The sequence below is a fragment of the Hyla sarda genome, unplaced genomic scaffold (assembly GCF_029499605.1).
Source record: "Hyla sarda isolate aHylSar1 unplaced genomic scaffold, aHylSar1.hap1 scaffold_219, whole genome shotgun sequence".
In the NCBI taxonomy this organism is placed as follows: Eukaryota; Metazoa; Chordata; class Amphibia; order Anura; family Hylidae; genus Hyla; species Hyla sarda.
In genome coordinates, this window is record NW_026608861.1 from 237,934 (window position 1) to 256,127 (window position 18,194).

At 44.9% G+C, this 18,194-nt stretch overlaps 7 non-coding genes across 7 annotated transcripts; all 7 read left to right on the plus strand.

Moving 5' to 3' along the window:
- The first annotated feature begins 18 nt into the window (after positions 1 to 18).
- Positions 19 to 200, plus strand: LOC130320196 (U2 spliceosomal RNA). Its single transcript, XR_008866148.1, has one exon. It is a non-coding gene; the product is annotated as a U2 spliceosomal RNA (small nuclear RNA).
- Positions 201 to 2,288: 2,088 nt separating this feature from the next.
- On the plus strand, positions 2,289 to 2,479 carry LOC130320080 (U2 spliceosomal RNA). Its single transcript, XR_008866048.1, has one exon. It is a non-coding gene; the product is annotated as a U2 spliceosomal RNA (small nuclear RNA).
- A 2,079-nt stretch (positions 2,480 to 4,558) lies between these two features.
- On the plus strand, positions 4,559 to 4,749 carry LOC130320090 (U2 spliceosomal RNA). Its single transcript, XR_008866056.1, has one exon. It is a non-coding gene; the product is annotated as a U2 spliceosomal RNA (small nuclear RNA).
- Positions 4,750 to 6,849: 2,100 nt separating this feature from the next.
- LOC130320154 (U2 spliceosomal RNA) lies at positions 6,850 to 7,040 on the plus strand. The gene has a single exon (XR_008866114.1). It is a non-coding gene; the product is annotated as a U2 spliceosomal RNA (small nuclear RNA).
- Positions 7,041 to 9,131: 2,091 nt separating this feature from the next.
- On the plus strand, positions 9,132 to 9,319 carry LOC130320207 (U2 spliceosomal RNA). Its single transcript, XR_008866152.1, has one exon. It is a non-coding gene; the product is annotated as a U2 spliceosomal RNA (small nuclear RNA).
- A 693-nt stretch (positions 9,320 to 10,012) lies between these two features.
- LOC130320187 (U2 spliceosomal RNA) lies at positions 10,013 to 10,194 on the plus strand. The gene has a single exon (XR_008866143.1). It is a non-coding gene; the product is annotated as a U2 spliceosomal RNA (small nuclear RNA).
- Positions 10,195 to 12,288: 2,094 nt separating this feature from the next.
- Positions 12,289 to 12,479, plus strand: LOC130320153 (U2 spliceosomal RNA). Its single transcript, XR_008866113.1, has one exon. It is a non-coding gene; the product is annotated as a U2 spliceosomal RNA (small nuclear RNA).
- The last annotated feature ends 5,715 nt before the right edge of the window (positions 12,480 to 18,194 follow it).

The following is an 18,194-nucleotide window of genomic DNA, read 5'->3' on the forward strand; positions in this document are numbered from 1 at the left end:
TGAATCGAAAGCACGTTCCTCGGCTTTAGATAAAAAAAAAAAAAAAATCTGTTCTTATCAGTTTAATATCTGATACGTCCCCTATCTGGGGACCATATATTAAATGGATTTTTGAGAACGGGGGCCGATTTCGAAGCTTGCTTCCGTCGCCCTATGCATTGACCCGATATGGCAGTATCTTCGGGTACAGTGCACCACCCCCTTACAGGGTTAAAAAGAAAGATTCCTACTTTCATTGCTACCTGCTTGCTGGCTAGCCAGCTATCCAGCCCTGTGGGCCTTGCTGCTGCTGCAGCCAAAAAACAAAAGGTGGTGCTGCTGCTGCTTCTGCTGCTTCTGCTTCTGCTTGTGTCTGGCCGCTGTTGGAGCGTCCAGGCACAGGACTTCTGCTGCTGCTGACTAAATGGCCTCCTTAATTGGATCATTTGAGTAGCCAGCACACCTGTGCAGGTAGGGCATGACATGATAGGCAGCTGCCTTGATAGCGGGTGGGTGCTGAATGTTCCTAATTGACAAAATAAGATTAATGCTTATGAAGAAATATAAAATCTCATCCCTTCCCCAATATCGCGCCACACCCCTACCCCTTGATTCCCTGGTTGAACTTGATGGACATATGTCTTTTTTCGACCGTACTAACTATGTAACTATGTAACATAACATGGGGGGGGGGGGGGGGGTCTCCTGGCTGTTCACACAGGTGTGTCATTGCTGTACATTGACCATGCATTGCTTCTGTGGTATTGCAAAGGCAAAGACAAATGCTTCCAGCCATCCATTGCACTAATGGATTGGTCATCAGCTGGCTGTCTATGTCCCGCATCAATATAGACCAAAGTACAGAGGGTTAGGCTATGCTATTGTGCACCTACCTGATGCATCAGAAGGTGCGAGGCCCTTGCTAAATTCTGTGCACAGACTTTGAGATCTATACTTTAGACTGTATCTAAACCTGCTCCAACATGGACTGACATTCTGGCCTACTTTCAGCCGATGCGACTTGTCTGTCGCTGAACAGTCGCTTTTTATGTATTCAGCACCTATGTATAATGTTGTAAAAATGCTCTAGAAGCTAAAGTCGCAGAAATGTCACACATATTTGGCCTGCAACTTTCTGTGCGACAAATTCAGACAGGAAAAATCAGTATAAATCCTTAGAAAATTATCCCCCAGTGTCTCCATCTGCTGGCGGTATTGAATAAGCACTGCTGCACTGATGGGGTATGCATTAGACGAAAAAAAAGAAGAAAAAGAAGAATAATACGCCCAGAAAAGAGGCGAAAAGGAGAAAAACGTAAAAAAACGTGAAAAAAAAGTAAGAGGAAGAGAAGGGAAAAAAAGGTGGAAATGGGTTTAAAAGTGATTTCGGCGGAGAAATATATATATATATATATATATATATATATATATATATATATATATATATATACGCGCACACACACGTATTCTCCGTTGAGATATTGCAGCCGCTGCTGTGTCCAGGCCCAGGAGCCTTAGCACTGTGCTGTGATGTCACTCAATACCACTGACATCACTAGGTGTAAACAACATCTCTCCTTTGCTGTGTATGTGACTATGGAGCTGTTTGGTGATGTCGTCTATTATGGCCTTCATAGAAGCAACAGGAGATTGTTGCATCCATCTAGAACCCTCAGAACTACAGTGCTATGATGTCACTCACTTCCACAGGCCTTGCAGAGTGTAAACAACAACAACCCAGCTTTGTTGTGTATGTAACCATAGGGATTTGTGATGTCACCTAGAACCTTCACAGCAGCGACAGCTTTATGAGGAGCATCAGCACTGCTCTGCCTGAGCAGAACCATCACCGCCATAGGTTGTCAAATAACCCGGGTTTAACCCACACAGGTAAGTCCAATGGGGTGCAGGCATGTCCTCTATGCTTACAGCTTCCCGTGGGTGTTGGTTTGATACCGTTTGGGGACAGCCAAGGAGGCATCTGCAGGCAACAAAGGTAGGTGTGTGCTTGTGTGTGTGTTTCCTATGCAGATCCTAAGCCCAGTGTCACATGCAAGTAGGAGGAGTAAGAAGGGTTCCTGGCAAATCCGGGTTATGGATTGCATTTAAAAAGGCCCCGTGGGAGTGCAATGGGCCCCTGTCTTGCTGCTTAGCAATAATGGTATGGGTTTAGGTTCTGCTGTGTGTACTGGTGGTTGACTGCCCCCCAGCCCAGAGTGTGCATGGAAAATTGTCTGGCAGCCTCCCTGACAGCAAGCAGTGATAGTGCCCATGAAGGGCACCTTGTTGGGCCCGCCCCTTTCACGGTTATCGCTTCTCGGCCTTTTGGCTAAGATCAAGTGTAGTATCTGTTCTTATCAGTTTAATATCTGATACGTCCCCTATCTGGGGACCATATATTAAATGGATTTTTGAGAACGGGGGCCGATTTCGAAGCTTGCTTCCGTCGCCCTATGCATTGACCCGATATGGCAGTATCTTCGGGTACAGTGCACCACCCCCTTACAGGGTTAAAAAGAAAGATTCCTAATTTCATTGCTACCTGCTTGCTGGCTAGCCAGCTAGCCAGCCCTGTGGGCCTTGCTGCTGCTGCAGCCAAAAAACAAAAGGTGGTGCTGCTGCTGCTTCTGCTGCTTCTGCTTGTGTCTGGCCGCTGTTGGAGCGTCCAGGCACAGGACTTCTGCTGCTGCTGACTAAATGGCCTCCTTAATTGGATCATTTGAGTAGCCAGCACACCTGTGCAGGTAGGGCATGACATGATAGGCAGCTGCCTTGATAGCGGGTGGGTGCTGAATGTTCCTAATTGACAAAATAAGATTAATGCTTATGAAGAAATATAAAATCTCATCCCTTCCCCAATATCGCGCCACACCCCTACCCCTTGATTCCCTGGTTGAACTTGATGGACATATGTCTTTTTTCGACCGTACTAACTATGTAACTATGTAACATAATATGGGGGGGGGGGGTCTCCTGGCTGTTCACACAGGTGTGTCATTGCTGTACATTGACCATGCATTGCTTCTGTGGTATTGCAAAGGCAAAGACAAATGCTTCCAGCCATCCATTGCACTAATGGATTGGTCATCAGCTGGCTGTCTATGTCCCGCATCAATATAGACCAAAGTACAGAGGGTTAGGCTATGCTATTGTGCACCTACCTGATGCATCAGAAGGTGCGAGGCCCTTGCTAAATTCTGTGCACAGACTTTGAGATCTATACTTTAGACTGTATCTAAACCTGCTCCAACATGGACTGACATTCTGGCCTACTTTCAGCCGATGCGACTTGTCTGTCGCTGAACAGTCGCTTTTTATGTATTCAGCACCTATGTATAATGTTGTAAAAATGCTCTAGAAGCTAAAGTCGCAGAAATGTCACACATATTTGGCCTGCAACTTTCTGTGCGACAAATTCAGACAGGAAAAATCAGTATAAATCCTTAGAAAATTATCCCCCAGTGTCTCCATCTGCTGGCGGTATTGAATAAGCACTGCTGCACTGATGGGGTATGCATTAGACGAAAAAAAATAAGAAAAAGAAGAATAATACGCCCAGAAAAGAGGCGAAAAGGAGAAAAACGTAAAAAAACGTGAAAAAAAAGTAAGAGGAAGAGAAGGGAAAAAAAAGGGGAAATGGGTTTAAAAGTGATTTCGGCGGAGAAATATATATATATATATATATATATATATATATATATATATACGCGCACACACACACATATATATAAACGTATTCTCCGTTGAGATATTGCAGCCGCTGCTGTGTCCAGGCCCAGGAGCCTTAACACTGTGCTGTGATGTCACTCAATACCACTGACATCACTAGGTGTAAACAACATCTCTCCTTTGCTGTGTATGTGACTATGGAGCTGTTTGGTGATGTCGTCTATTATGGCCTTCATAGAAGCAACAGGAGATTGTTGCATCCATCTAGAACCCTCAGAACTACAGTGCTATGATGTCACTCACTTCCACAGGCCTTGCAGAGTGTAAACAACAACAACCCAGCTTTGTTGTGTATGTAACCATAGGGATTTGTGATGTCACCTAGAACCTTCACAGCAGCGACAGCTTTATGAGGAGCATCAGCACTGCTCTGCCTGAGCAGAACCATCACCGCCATAGGTTGTCAAATAACCCGGGTTTAACCCACACAGGTAAGTCCAATGGGGTGCAGGCATGTCCTCTATGCTTACAGCTTCCCGTGGGTGTTGGTTTGATACCGTTTGGGGACAGCCAAGGAGGCATCTGCAGGCAACAAAGGTAGGTGTGTGCTTGTGTGTGTGTTTCCTATGCAGATCCTAAGCCCAGTGTCACATGCAAGTAGGAGGAGTAAGAAGGGTTCCTGGCAAATCCGGGTTATGGATTGCATTTAAAAAGGCCCCGTGGGAGTGCAATGGGCCCCTGTCTTGCTGCTTAGCAATAATGGTATGGGTTTAGGTTCTGCTGTGTGTACTGGTGGTTGACTGCCCCCCAGCCCAGAGTGTGCATGGAAAATTGTCTGGCAGCCTCCCTGACAGCAAGCAGTGATAGTGCCCATGAAGGGCACCTTGTTGGGCCCGCCCCTTTCACGGTTATCGCTTCTCGGCCTTTTGGCTAAGATCAAGTGTAGTATCTGTTCTTATCAGTTTAATATCTGATACGTCCCCTATCTGGGGACCATATATTAAATGGATTTTTGAGAACAGGGGCCGATTTCGAAGCTTGCTTCCGTCGCCCTATGCATTGACCCGATATGGCAGTATCTTCGGGTACAGTGCACCACCCCCTTACAGGGTTAAAAAGAAAGATTCCTACTTTCATTGCTACCTGCTTGCTGGCTAGCCAGCTAGCCAGCCCTGTGGGCCTTGCTGCTGCTGCAGCCAAAAAACAAAAGGTGGTGCTGCTGCTGCTTCTGCTGCTTCTGCTTCTGCTTGTGTCTGGCCGCTGTTGGAGCGTCCAGGCACAGGACTTCTGCTGCTGCTGACTAAATGGCCTCCTTAATTGGATCATTTGAGTAGCCAGCACACCTGTGCAGGTAGGGCATGACATGATAGGCAGCTGCCTTGATAGCGGGTGGGTGCTGAATGTTCCTAATTGACAAAATAAGATTAATGCTTAAGAAGAAATATAAAATCTCATCCCTTCCCCAATATCGCGCCACACCCCTACCCCTTAATTCCCTGGTTGAACTTGATGGACATATGTCTTTTTTCGACCGTACTAACTATGTAACTATGTAACATAACATGGGGGGGGGGGGGGGGGTGTCTCCTGGCTGTTCACACAGGTGTGTCATTGCTGTACATTGACCATGCATTGCTTCTGTGGTATTGCAAAGGCAAAGACAAATGCTTCCAGCCATCCATTGCAGTAATGGATTGGTCATCAGCTGGCTGTCTATGTCCCGCATCAATATAGACCAAAGTACAGAGGGTTAGGCTATGCTATTGTGCACCTACCTGATGCATCAGAAGGTGCGAGGCCCTTGCTAAATTCTGTGCACAGACTTTGAGATCTATACTTTAGACTGTATCTAAACCTGCTCCAACATGGACTGACATTCTGGCCTACTTTCAGCCGATGCGACTTGTCTGTCGCTGAACAGTCGCTTTTTATGTATTCAGCACCTATGTATAATGTTGTAAAAATGCTCTAGAAGCTAAAGTCGCAGAAATGTCACACATATTTGGCCTGCAACTTTCTGTGCGACAAATTCAGACAGGAAAAATCAGTATAAATCCTTAGAAAATTATCCCCCAGTGTCTCCATCTGCTGGCGGTATTGAATAAGCATTGCTGCACTGATGGGGTATGCATTAGACGAAAAAAAAGAAGAAAAAGAAGAATAATACGCCCAGAAAAGAGGCGAAAAGGAGAAAAACGTAAAAAAACGTGAAAAAAAAGTAAGAGGAAGAGAAGGGAAAAAAAGGTGGAAATGGGTTTAAAAGTGATTTCGGCGGAGAAATATATATATATATATATATATATATATATATATATATATATATATATACGCGCACACACACACATATATATAAACGTATTCTCCGTTGAGATATTGCAGCCGCTGCTGTGTCCAGGCCCAGGAGCCTTAGCACTGTGCTGTGATGTCACTCAATACCACTGACATCACTAGGTGTAAACAACATCTCTCCTTTGCTGTGTATGTGACTATGGAGCTGTTTGGTGATGTCGTCTATTATGGCCTTCATAGAAGCAACAGGAGATTGTTGCATCCATCTAGAACCCTCAGAACTACAGTGCTATGATGTCACTCACTTCCACAGGCCTTGCAGAGTGTAAACAACAACAACCCAGCTTTGTTGTGTATGTAACCATAGGGATTTGTGATGTCACCTAGAACCTTCACAGCAGCGACAGCTTTATGAGGAGCATCAGCACTGCTCTGCCTGAGCAGAACCATCACCGCCATAGGTTGTCAAATAACCCGGGTTTAACCCACACAGGTAAGTCCAATGGGGTGCAGGCATGTCCTCTATGCTTACAGCTTCCCGTGGGTGTTGGTTTGATACCGTTTGGGGACAGCCAAGGAGGCATCTGCAGGCAACAAAGGTAGGTGTGTGCTTGTGTGTGTGTTTCCTATGCAGATCCTAAGCCCAGTGTCACATGCAAGTAGGAGGAGTAAGAAGGGTTCCTGGCAAATCCGGGTTATGGATTGCATTTAAAAAGGCCCCGTGGGAGTGCAATGGGCCCCTGTCTTGCTGCTTAGCAATAATGGAATGGGTTTAGGTTCTGCTGTGTGTACTGGTGGTTGACTGCCCCCCAGCCCAGAGTGTGCATGGAAAATTGTCTGGCAGCCTCCCTGACAGCAAGCAGTGATAGTGCCCATGAAGGGCACCTTGTTGGGCCCGCCCCTTTCACGGTTATCGCTTCTCGGCCTTTTGGCTAAGATCAAGTGTAGTATCTGTTCTTATCAGTTTAATATCTGATACGTCCCCTATCTGGGGACCATATATTAAATGGATTTTTGAGAACGGGGGTCGATTTCGAAGCTTGCTTCCGTCGCCCTATGCATTGACCCGATATGGCAGTATCTTCGGGTACAGTGCACCACCCCCTTACAGGGTTAAAAAGAAAGATTCCTACTTTCATTGCTACCTGCTTGCTGGCTAGCCAGCTAGCCAGCCCTGTGGGCCTTGCTGCTGCTGCAGCCAAAAAACAAAAGGTGGTGCTGCTGCTTCTGCTGCTTCTGCTTCTGCTTGTGTCTGGTCGCTGTTGGAGCGTCCAGGCACAGGACTTCTGCTGCTGCTGACTAAATGGCCTCCTTAATTGGATCATTTGAGTAGCCAGCACACCTGTGCAGGTAGGGCATGACATGATAGGCAGCTGCCTTGATAGCGGGTGGGTGCTGAATGTTCCTAATTGACAAAATAAGATTAATGCTTATGAAGAAATATAAAATCTCATCCCTTCCCCAATATCGCGCCACACCCCTACCCCTTAATTCCCTGGTTGAACTTGATGGACATATGTCTTTTTTCGACCGTACTAACTATGTAACTATGTAACATAACATGGGGGGGGGGGGGGGTCTCCTGGCTGTTCACACAGGTGTGTCATTGCTGTACATTGACCATGCATTGCTTCTGTGGTATTGCAAAGGCAAAGACAAATGCTTCCAGCCATCCATTGCACTAATGGATTGGTCATCAGCTGGCTGTCTATGTCCCGCATCAATATAGACCAAAGTACAGAGGGTTAGGCTATGCTATTGTGCACCTACCTGATGCATCAGAAGGTGCGAGGCCCTTGCTAAATTCTGTGCACAGACTTTGAGATCTATACTTTAGACTGTATCTAAACCTGCTCCAACATGGACTGACATTCTGGCCTACTTTCAGCCGATGCGACTTGTCTGTCGCTGAACAGTCGCTTTTTATGTATTCAGCACCTATGTATAATGTTGTAAAAATGCTCTAGAAGCTAAAGTCGCAGAAATGTCACACATATTTGGCCTGCAACTTTCTGTGCGACAAATTCAGACAGGAAAAATCAGTATAAATCCTTAGAAAATTATCCCCCAGTGTCTCCATCTGCTGGCGGTATTGAATAAGCATTGCTGCACTGATGGGGTATGCATTAGACGAAAAAAAAGAAGAAAAAGAAGAATAATACGCCCAGAAAAGAGGCGAAAAGGAGAAAAACGTAAAAAAACGTGAAAAAAAAGTAAGAGGAAGAGAAGGGAAAAAAAGGGGGAAATGGGTTTAAAAGTGATTTCGGCGGAGAAATATATATATATATATATATATATATATATATATATATATATATATACGCGCACACACACACATATATATAAACGTATTCTCCGTTGAGATATTGCAGCCGCTGCTGTGTCCAGGCCCAGGAGCCTTAGCACTGTGCTGTGATGTCACTCAATACCACTGACATCACTAGGTGTAAACAACATCTCTCCTTTGCTGTGTATGTGACTATGGAGCTGTTTGGTGATGTCGTCTATTATGGCCTTCATAGAAGCAACAGGAGATTGTTGCATCCATCTAGAACCCTCAGAACTACAGTGCTATGATGTCACTCACTTCCACAGGCCTTGCAGAGTGTAAACAACAACAACCCAGCTTTGTTGTGTATGTAACCATAGGGATTTGTGATGTCACCTAGAACCTTCACAGCAGCGACAGCTTTATGAGGAGCATCAGCACTGCTCTGCCTGAGCAGAACCATCACCGCCATAGGTTGTCAAATAACCCGGGTTTAACCCACACAGGTAAGTCCAATGGGGTGCAGGCATGTCCTCTATGCTTACAGCTTCCCGTGGGTGTTGGTTTGATACCGTTTGGGGACAGCCAAGGAGGCATCTGCAGGCAACAAAGGTAGGTGTGTGCTTGTGTGTGTGTTTCCTATGCAGATCCTAAGCCCAGTGTCACATGCAAGTAGGAGGAGTAAGAAGGGTTCCTGGCAAATCCGGGTTATGGATTGCATTTAAAAAGGCCCCGTGGGAGTGCAATGGGCCCCTGTCTTGCTGCTTAGCAATAATGGTATGGGTTTAGGTTCTGCTGTGTGTACTGGTGGTTGACTGCCCCCCAGCCCAGAGTGTGCATGGAAAATTGTCTGGCAGCCTCCCTGACAGCAAGCAGTGATAGTGCCCATGAAGGGCACCTTGTTGGGCCCGCCCCTTTCACGGTTATCGCTTCTCGGCCTTTTGGCTAAGATCAAGTGTAGTATCTGTTCTTATCAGTTTTTCATGCCGGTGGACAGTAACGCCGGTATGGGGCTGGTGGGGATGGGTGCTGCATGGAGGATGCAGGTGTACCAGGGCTTTCCGGGGCTGGTTCTGAGGAATCAGCTCGACGGCTGCCCCGATGTGACCTGTTCCCTCCGGGTCTCGCCATGAGGCTGAGAGGGTCTAGAGCCGAGGTACTTTTGTGCCTCGGGGAGTGGTGACCCCGAGGTGCCGAAACTCACTGGGAGGATAGACTCACTGAGTTGAAGCACGGGCACCATAATCTCTTCACCTTGTGGCACTCACCTCTTGATTCCCGGCCTTCTGGCTAGGATCAGAGAAATTTTTATAGATCCGGCCGGATGTCCGGGCAGTATATCTGCACACATTCACTTATTTATTTCTTTTTTGTCTCACTGTGTCACTTTTTGCGTGTTGTGTGTTCACATGATTGGTCAGGATGCGGTAGCCCTTCTGGGTGTCACTCCTGGCGGTCTAGGGGAGGTGTGTGTGGCCATTAGGTTCCGCACCTCCCTGCAAACACCCCGGGTACTCCTGCTTTGGCAGGGTACCTACCGTAATCGGCTCTGCGGGCAGATACCTTGGCTAACGCCAAGGGGGATGCCGGGAGCATTTGTGGTCCCCTAGTAGCTTCGGCGAAAAGGGACATCGAACCTGGAACCTCGCAGGTACCTTTTGGTCCGGAGGCGAAGGGTAAGGTTTGTTGGGGGGCCTCTCTCCTATCGGAGAAGGGCTTGCGATAGTCCGCATCCTTTGTGCACGTTTTTTTAGTGTAACACGTTTGCACTTTTTCTTGCACTTTGGGTGAATCGAAAGCACGTTCCTCGGCTTTAGATAAAAAAAAACAAATAATCTGTTCTTATCAGTTTAATATCTGATACGTCCCCTATCTGGGGACCATATATTAAATGGATTTTTGAGAACGGGGGCCGATTTCGAAGCTTGCTTCCGTCGCCCTATGCATTGACCCGATATGGCAGTATCTTCGGGTACAGTGCACCACCCCCTTACAGGGTTAAAAAGAAAGATTCCTACTTTCATTGCTACCTGCTTGCTGGCTAGCCAGCTAGCCAGCCCTGTGGGCCTTGCTGCTGCTGCAGCCAAAAAACAAAAGGTGGTGCTGCTGCTGCTTCTGCTGCTTCTGCTTCTGCTTGTGTCTGGCCGCTGTTGGAGCGTCCAGGCACAGGACTTCTGCTGCTGCTGACTAAATGGCCTCCTTAATTGGATCATTTGAGTAGCCAGCACACCTGTGCAGGTAGGGCATGACATGATAGGCAGCTGCCTTGATAGCGGGTGGGTGCTGAATGTTCCTAATTGACAAAATAAGATTAATGCTTATGAAGAAATATAAAATCTCATCCCTTCCCCAATATCGCGCCACACCCCTACCCCTTAATTCCCTGGTTGAACTTGATGGACATATGTCTTTTTTCGACCGTACTAACTATGTAACTATGTAACATAACATGGGGGGGGGGGGGGGGGGGTCTCCTGGCTGTTCACACAGGTGTGTCATTGCTGTACATTGACCATGCATTGCTTCTGTGGTATTGCAAAGGCAAAGACAAATGCTTCCAGCCATCCATTGCACTAATGGATTGGTCATCAGCTGGCTGTCTATGTCCCGCATCAATATAGACCAAAGTACAGAGGGTTAGGCTATGCTATTGTGCACCTACCTGATGCATCAGAAGGTGCGAGGCCCTTGCTAAATTCTGTGCACAGACTTTGAGATCTATACTTTAGACTGTATCTAAACCTGCTCCAACATGGACTGACATTCTGGCCTACTTTCAGCCGATGCGACTTGTCTGTCGCTGAACAGTCGCTTTTTATGTATTCAGCACCTATGTATAATGTTGTAAAAATGCTCTAGAAGCTAAAGTCGCAGAAATGTCACACATATTTGGCCTGCAACTTTCTGTGCGACAAATTCAGACAGGAAAAATCAGTATAAATCCTTAGAAAATTATCCCCCAGTGTCTCCATCTGCTGGCGGTATTGAATAAGCATTGCTGCACTGATGGGGTATGCATTAGACGAAAAAAAAGAAGAAAAAGAAGAATAATACGCCCAGAAAAGAGGCGAAAAGGAGAAAAACGTAAAAAAACGTGAAAAAAAAGTAAGAGGAAGAGAAGGGAAAAAAAGGTGGAAATGGGTTTAAAAGTGATTTCGGCGGAGAAATATATATATATATATATATATATATATATATATATATATATATATATACGCGCACACACACACATATATATAAACGTATTCTCCGTTGAGATATTGCAGCCGCTGCTGTGTCCAGGCCCAGGAGCCTTAGCACTGTGCTGTGATGTCACTCAATACCACTGACATCACTAGGTGTAAACAACATCTCTCCTTTGCTGTGTATGTGACTATGGAGCTGTTTGGTGATGTCGTCTATTATGGCCTTCATAGAAGCAACAGGAGATTGTTGCATCCATCTAGAACCCTCAGAACTACAGTGCTATGATGTCACTCACTTCCACAGGCCTTGCAGAGTGTAAACAACAACAACCCAGCTTTGTTGTGTATGTAGGGATTTGTGATGTCACCTAGAACCTTCACAGCAGCGACAGCTTTATGAGGAGCATCAGCACTGCTCTGCCTGAGCAGAACCATCACCGCCATAGGTTGTCAAATAACCCGGGTTTAACCCACACAGGTAAGTCCAATGGGGTGCAGGCATGTCCTCTATGCTTACAGCTTCCCGTGGGTGTTGGTTTGATACCGTTTGGGGACAGCCAAGGAGGCATCTGCAGGCAACAAAGGTAGGTGTGTGCTTGTGTGTGTGTTTCCTATGCAGATCCTAAGCCCAGTGTCACATGCAAGTAGGAGGAGTAAGAAGGGTTCCTGGCAAATCCGGGTTATGGATTGCATTTAAAAAGGCCCCGTGGGAGTGCAATGGGCCCCTGTCTTGCTGCTTAGCAATAATGGTATGGGTTTAGGTTCTGCTGTGTGTACTGGTGGTTGACTGCCCCCCAGCCCAGAGTGTGCATGGAAAATTGTCTGGCAGCCTCCCTGACAGCAAGCAGTGATAGTGCCCATGAAGGGCACCTTGTTGGGCCCGCCCCTTTCACGGTTATCGCTTCTCGGCCTTTTGGCTAAGATCAAGTGTAGTATCTGTTCTTATCAGTTTAATATCTGATACGTCCCCTATCTGGGGACCATATATTAAATGGATTTTTGAGAACGGGGGCCGATTTCGAAGCTTGCTTCCGTTGCCCTATGCATTGACCCGATATGGCAGTATCTTCGGGTACAGTGCACCACCCCCTTACAGGGTTAAAAAGAAAGATTCCTACTTTCATTGCTACCTGCTTGCTGGCTAGCCAGCTAGCCAGCCCTGTGGGCCTTGCTGCTGCTGCAGCCAAAAAACAAAAGGTGGTGCTGCTGCTGCTTCTGCTGCTTCTGCTTCTGCTTGTGTCTGGCCGCTGTTGGAGCGTCCAGGCACAGGACTTCTGCTGCTGCTGACTAAATGGCCTCCTTAATTGGATCATTTGAGTAGCCAGCACACCTGTGCAGGTAGGGCATGACATGATAGGCAGCTGCCTTGATAGCGGGTGGGTGCTGAATGTTCCTAATTGACAAAATAAGATTAATGCTTATGAAGAAATATAAAATCTCATCCCTTCCCCAATATCGCGCCACACCCCTACCCCTTAATTCCCTGGTTGAACTTGATGGACATATGTCTTTTTTCGACCGTACTAACTATGTAACTATGTAACATAACATGGGGGGGGGGGGGGTCTCCTGGCTGTTCACACAGGTGTGTCATTGCTGTACATTGACCATGCATTGCTTCTGTGGTATTGCAAAGGCAAAGACAAATGCTTCCAGCCATCCATTGCACTAATGGATTGGTCATCAGCTGGCTGTCTATGTCCCGCATCAATATAGACCAAAGTACAGAGGGTTAGGCTATGCTATTGTGCACCTACCTGATGCATCAGAAGGTGCGAGGCCCTTGCTAAATTCTGTGCACAGACTTTGAGATCTATACTTTAGACTGTATCTAAACCTGCTCCAACATGGACTGACATTCTGGCCTACTTTCAGCCGATGCGACTTGTCTGTCGCTGAACAGTCGCTTTTTATGTATTCAGCACCTATGTATAATGTTGTAAAAATGCTCTAGAAGCTAAAGTCGCAGAAATGTCACACATATTTGGCCTGCAACTTTCTGTGCGACAAATTCAGACAGGAAAAATCAGTATAAATCCTTAGAAAATTATCCCCCAGTGTCTCCATCTGCTGGCGGTATTGAATAAGCATTGCTGCACTGATGGGGTATGCATTAGACGAAAAAAAAGAAGAAAAAGAAGAATAATACGCCCAGAAAAGAGGCGAAAAGGAGAAAAACGTAAAAAAACGTGAAAAAAAAGTAAGAGGAAGAGAAGGGAAAAAAAGGTGGAAATGGGTTTAAAAGTGATTTCGGCGGAGAAATATATATATATATATATATATATATATATACGCGCACACACACACATATATATAAACGTATTCTCCGTTGAGATATTGCAGCCGCTGCTGTGTCCAGGCCCAGGAGCCTTAGCACTGTGCTGTGATGTCACTCAATACCACTGACATCACTAGGTGTAAACAACATCTCTCCTTTGCTGTGTATGTGACTATGGAGCTGTTTGGTGATGTCGTCTATTATGGCCTTCATAGAAGCAACAGGAGATTGTTGCATCCATCTAGAACCCTCAGAACTACAGTGCTATGATGTCACTCACTTCCACAGGCCTTGCAGAGTGTAAACAACAACAACCCAGCTTTGTTGTGTATGTAACCATAGGGATTTGTGATGTCACCTAGAACCTTCACAGCAGCGACAGCTTTATGAGGAGCATCAGCACTGCTCTGCCTGAGCAGAACCATCACCGCCATAGGTTGTCAAATAACCCGGGTTTAACCCACACAGGTAAGTCCAATGGGGTGCAGGCATGTCCTCTATGCTTACAGCTTCCCGTGGGTGTTGGTTTGATACCGTTTGGGGACAGCCAAGGAGGCATCTGCAGGCAACAAAGGTAGGTGTGTGCTTGTGTGTGTGTTTCCTATGCAGATCCTAAGCCCAGTGTCACATGCAAGTAGGAGGAGTAAGAAGGGTTCCTGGCAAATCCGGGTTATGGATTGCATTTAAAAAGGCCCCGTGGGAGTGCAATGGGCCCCTGTCTTGCTGCTTAGCAATAATGGTATGGGTTTAGGTTCTGCTGTGTGTACTGGTGGTTGACTGCCCCCCAGCCCAGAGTGTGCATGGAAAATTGTCTGGCAGCCTCCCTGACAGCAAGCAGTGATAGTGCCCATGAAGGGCACCTTGTTGGGCCCGCCCCTTTCACGGTTATCGCTTCTCGGCCTTTTGGCTAAGATCTTGTATCTTGTCAAGGGGCTCTGAGTTCGTCGAACCTTCGGCCTTGAGGCATCGGCGGTTTTTTAGCCGTCTTAAGCCTCATGCTGCTATAGGAGGAGGACTTACAAAGAACGGGAAGGCGATCCCCCATGGCGACCCTTAGGTTTGCTGCGCATACTGAAACTCGGATTAAGAACACCTTCCGTATTGAAGTGGATGAGGAGAAAAAGGAGAAGATGACTTTGGAATTTTTTGTCAAGAGAATTATGCTGGATTTATTGCACATTCAGAGAGAAGATGTGTTTTGCCTAAAAGACCCAGGTAAAGGACTTTTCATTCTTACCTTGACTTCCGCATCTGCATGTGACCATATGTTTGAGAAAGTTCGGGAGCTTGCCAATGAGGAGGATATGAAAGGACTTGTTTTCATTGCTCTATATTCTAATGGCGATGTTCCACTGGTGGTTACTATGCACGATCCATACGTGGATATAAGAGACATTGTCTTATTTTTAAACCAATATTGTGCGGAAGTCAAATACTCTCATAAAATAATGAATGCAATGGACTTTTGGACTGGAAAGCATAAGTTTGCTGTTAAGTTCAGAGAAGATGTGAGAGGAATTGGAGGTCTGTGTCGCCCACCTGCAAATTTTTTAATTGGGCGTAAACGTGGCTATTTATTCTACCCTGGGATGCCGTATTATTGCAGGAAATGCCATGAATATGGTCATACACAAGAATCTTGCAAAGAGGAAGTGGTTATTTGCAAAAGATGTGGCCAAAAAGGCCACACCACTTTGGACTGTCAAAATGAGATTCTGTGTAATGTGTGTAAGCAGAAAGGACACGCTTTTAAGGATTGTCCTCAACGCTCCTGGGCCAATATTGTGGCTACGTCGGCTGGTCCCTCGATGAGGAAGAGCTCCATGGATGCTGTGCCTGTGCCTAAGACCCACACCCTGAAAGTGATGCCTGAGTCTTCTGCTACCGGAATTCCTGTGATACCTGCTGTGGCTCATGTCTCCAAAAGCATTGTGTCCCCGGGGAAGGTCGTGGGACCTGAGACAGAAGTGAGGGGTTCTCCTCTCATGGAAGTTGAGGGTCCTGGACCGCCCAGAAGGGATACAGAGGAGATGGATGTAGAAGAACGGCGAAAGAGGAAAAGCAGAGACCGGAAAGAGGAAAAGGGCCTTAACATCAAAAGGAGTGGTCGAGTTAGTGCGGACGAGGGGAACGTGGAGATTGTCTGCCAAAAGGTTATAACAGCATCCGACCCTGTTAATATTGAGGAATTTGTGTCACCACCTACAGATTGGGGTTCTTTGTCTGAGGATAATGAATGACCCAGGAGCTACCAAGTGTTAATATCTCCTCCTTCAATGTGAGGAGTTTGAAGAGCCCAGAGAGGAGGGCTGCTTTATTTTCTTTCTTGTCTTCTTTGCCTACAGACATTTTATTTTTACAGGAATGTGCCATTGATTATGATATCAATTATTCATCTTTGAGATCTGAATGGACTCTTGGCCCGTCTGTGTGGTCAGGGGATAATGAGAGGAAAGTGACTGGTGTTGGCATACTGTTCAAGAGCAGTGAGTATAAAGTTACCTCCTTCACAGACATTGTACCCGGTAGAGCCCTGCTCGTTCATATTATTTATAATGACATGAATATGAGACTTTTAAATGTATATGCCTCTCCAGATAAGGATGAAAGATCTGATTTATTAGAGAAAATTCAGTTTTATTTACCGGGTTCATCCCCGCTTATCATCGCTGGTGATTTTAATTGTATAATGGCAGGAGAGGAGCGGGCTGGAGGATCTGAACAAAGGAAAGATAAGACTGAAAAACAACTAAAGGATTTTATAGTTGATTTTAATTTAAAAGATTTGTGGAGAACCTCTTTCCCTAATGACCCTGGGTATACCTGGGGGAATAGCCTTTATATGTCAAGGATTGATTATATTTTTGCTTCTGGATTTGCATTTTATGGGAATATGCAATTGACTTCTACCTTTTTTTCAGATCATAAGATTTTATCTGCTACATGTAAGTTTGATGGGGTTTGCAGAGCCAAAGGAGTCTGGCGTCTGAATGTCTCTTTGCTTGAAGATGAAGAAATTAAATGTAATTTTATCTATCTTTTTAAAAAATTGCAGAACTCAAGGACTAATTTTAATTCTCTTTTAGCATGGTGGGAATTCTGCAAGGTAAAATTTAAAGAGTATTTTATTAAGATGGGTGTTAAAAAAACAAAAGAGAAATTGAAATGGTATAGAGATCTTAACACAAAACTACAAACCTATTATCAACTCAAAGAGCTGGGTGTATATGTAGACGATCTGATTTTAAGTGTTAAAAGTGATATTCAGAAGGCTATAACTAACAAAGGGAAAGAAATAATTTTTAACTCCAAAGTTGAATGTAAAGAGAAGGATGAAAAGTGTACAAGATTCTTTTTTAAAAAGGTAATGGAAACAAAAAAGTTAATGATTAACATTGAGGATGAAACTACTAATGTAGGAATGTTATCCAAAGCTAAATCCTTTTATCAAGATCTGTTTAATGAGAAACCCATTGATATATCTGCTGCTAATTTTCTCCTAAGCACTTTAGATTGTGGTTTAAGTAAGGAGGACCAAGATGCACTTTGCACAGAAGTAAGATGCCAAGAATTAGAAATTGCTGCTAAAAGTTTATCCACAGGTAAAACACCAGGTTCTGATGGACTTCCTGTAGAGTTTTATAAAACCTTTTGGGAAATTTTTAAAGATGATTTGCTTAATATTTTTAAGGAGGCTTTTAATTCTGATGTTCTACCTTTATCTTGGAGGAGTGGTATAGTGTCTCTGATCCCCAAAAAGGGGGATAGGAACAGCTTAGAAAATTGGAGACCAATTACGCTTCTTAATGTTGATTATAAGATTATGTCAAAAATTTTTGTTAACAGAATGAAGCCATTTTTGCACAAGGTCATCCATGTGGATCAGGTATGTGGTGTCCCAGGAAGGAGTGTAGCTGAACCTTTAAATGCTATTAGGGACGTCATATGGTATCAGCAAGAGCGGAATCAAAATATAGCCATTCTATCTCTAGATTTTCATAAAGCGTTCGATAGAGTATCACATTGTTTTTTATGGATGGTTTTACAACGCATGGGTTTTCCTAACATACTTATTAAGCAAATTGCTCTCTTATATAAAGGTTCTTTTAGCAGGATTTTAATAAATGGTTTCCTTACAGATTTTATTAATTTATCATCAGGGGTAAAGCAAGGCTGCCCTTTGTCTCCTATACTGTTTATATGTGCAATAGAACCTCTGTTAAACTTAATAAGGAATGATAAAATAATAAAAGGAGTGCCAGTTCCTGGAGGTAATAATGCCACCCTTAAAGTGTGTGGCTATATGGATGATATTAATGTTTTTTGTGAAAGTTCCTTCTCTTTACAAAGAGTTGTTGATGTTACTGATTTCTTTTGTAAAGCTTCTGCTTTTAAACTTAATTTATCTAAATGTGACTGTTTTTATATAGGTAAATGGGAAAACGTGCAAATACCAAACCTAAAATTACAGTCAGAAAAAATAAAAATCCTTGGAGTCATCTTTGATAAAAATAACAATGGTGAG